Below are 2,310 nucleotides of genomic sequence, written 5' to 3'. Positions count from 1 at the left end.
AGCTGCTTGTGGCTCCGGCTGCACCGCTGGTGGCTGCTGTAGACTGCTCTGGTTGCAGGCGGAAGCAGAATTCGGCCGTGGTACCAGCCGGTCCATGGATGGCTTCATAGATGGCCTTCAGACTGGTCGTCCTGCGTCCATGCTGCATCTGTATGGTGGCCATTATCGCTTGGCTGGCTGCTTGTGGCTCCGGCTGCACCGCTGGTGGCTGCTGTAGACTGCTCTGGTTGCAGGCGGGAGCAGAATTCGGCCGTGGTACCAGCCGGTCCATGGATGGCTTCATAGATGGCCTTCAGACTGGTCGTCCTGCGTCCATGCAGCATCTGTGTGGTGGCTATAATCGCTTGGCTGGCTGCTTGTGGCTCCGGCTGCACCGCTGGTGGCTGCTGTAGACTGCTCTGGTTGCAGGCGGGAGCAGAATTCGGCCGTGGTACCAGCCGGTCCATGGATGGCTTCATAGATGCCCTTCAGACTGGTCATCCTGCGTCCATGCTGCATCTGTATGGTGGCCATTATCGCTTGGCTGGCTGCTGGACGCCTCCAGCCACGTTGGTGAGAGTGGTGCGAGCTGCTTGTGGCTCCGGCTGCACAGCTGGTGGCTGCTGTAGACTGCTCTGGTTGCAGGCGGAAGCAGAATTCGGCCGTGCTACCAGCCGGTTCATGGAAGGCTTCATAGATGGCCTTCAGACTGGTCGTCCTGCGTCCCTGCTGCATCTGTTTGGTGGCCATTATCGCTGAGTGGTGCGTGCTGCTTGTGGTTCCGGCTGCACCGCTGGTGGCTGCTGAAGACTGCTCTGGTTGCAGGCGGAAGCAGAATTCGGTCGTGGTACCAGCCGGTCCTTGGATGGCTTCATAGATGGCCTTCAGACTGGTCGTCCTGCGTCCATGCTGCATCGGTAAGGTGGCCATTATCGCTTGGCTGGCTGCTGTACGCCTCCAGCCACGTTGGTGAGAGTGGTGCGAGCTGCTTGTGGTTCCGGCTGCACCGCTGGTGGCTGCTGAAGACTGCTCTGGTTGCAGGCGGAAAGCAGAATTCGGCCGTGGTACCAGCCGGTCCATGGATGGCTTCATAGATGGCCTTCAGACTGGTCGTCCTGCGTCCATGATGCATCTGTATGGTGGCCATTATCGCTTCGCTGGCTGCTGTGCGGCTCCAGCCACGTTGGTGAGAGTGGTGCGAGCTGCTTGTGGTTCCGGCTGCACCGCTGGTGGCTGCTGAAGACTGCTCTGGTTGCAGGCGGAAGCAGAATTCGGTCGTGGTACCAGCCGGTCCATGGATGGCTTCATAGATGCCCTTCAGACTGGTCGCCCTGCGTCCATGCTGCATCTGTATGGTGGCCATTATCGCTTGGCTGGCTGCTGTACGCCTCCAGCCACGTTGGAGAGAATGGTGCGAGCTTCTTGTGGCTCCGGCTGCACCGCTGGTGGCTGCTGTAGACTGCTCTGGTTGCAGGCGGAAGCAGAATTCGGTCGTGGTACCAGCCGGTCCATGGATGGCTTCATAGATGCCCTTCAGACTGGTCATCCTGCGTCCATGCTGCATCTGTATGGTGGCCATTATCGCTTGGCTGGCTGCTGGACGCCTCCAGCCACGTTGGTGAGAGTGGTGCGAGCTGCTTGTGGCTCCGGCTGCACCGCTGGTGGCTGCTGTAGACTGCTCTGGTTGCAGGCGGAAGCAGAATTCGGCCGTGCTACCAGCCGGTTCATGGAAGGCTTCATAGATGGCCTTCAGACTGGTCGTCCTGCGTCCCTGCTGCATCTGTTTGGTGGCCATTATCGCTGAGTGGTGCGTGCTGCTTGTGGTTCCGGCTGCACCGCTGGTGGCTGCTGAAGACTGCTCTGGTTGCAGGCGGGAGCAGAATTCGGCCGTGGTACCAGCCGGTTCATCGATGGTTTCATAGATGGTCTTCAGACTGGTCGTCCTGCGTCCATGCTGCATCGGTAAGGTGGCCATTATCGCTTGGCTGGCTGCTGTACGCCTCCAGCCACGTTGGTGAGAGTGGTGCGAGCTGCTTGTGGTTCCGGCTGCACCGCTGGTGGCTGCTGAAGACTGCTCTGGTTGCAGGCGGAAGCAGAATTCGGTCGTGGTACCAGCCGGTCCATGGATGGCTTCATAGATGGCCTTCAGACTGGTCGTCCTGCGTCCATGCTGCATCTGTATGGTGGCCATTATCGCTTGGCTGGCTGCTGTACGCCTCCAGCCACGTTGGTGAGAGTGGTGCGAGCTGCTTGTGGCTCCGGCTGCACCGCTGGTGGCTGCTGTTGACTGCTCTGGTTGCAGGCGGAAGCAGAATTCGGTCGTGGTACCAG

The sequence above is a fragment of the Drosophila serrata genome, unplaced genomic scaffold, assembly GCF_035046125.1.
Source record: "Drosophila serrata isolate PLE 108 unplaced genomic scaffold, ASM3504612v1 contig_45, whole genome shotgun sequence".
Classification (NCBI taxonomy): domain Eukaryota; kingdom Metazoa; phylum Arthropoda; class Insecta; order Diptera; family Drosophilidae; genus Drosophila; species Drosophila serrata.
This window is presented reverse-complemented; position numbering follows the sequence as displayed.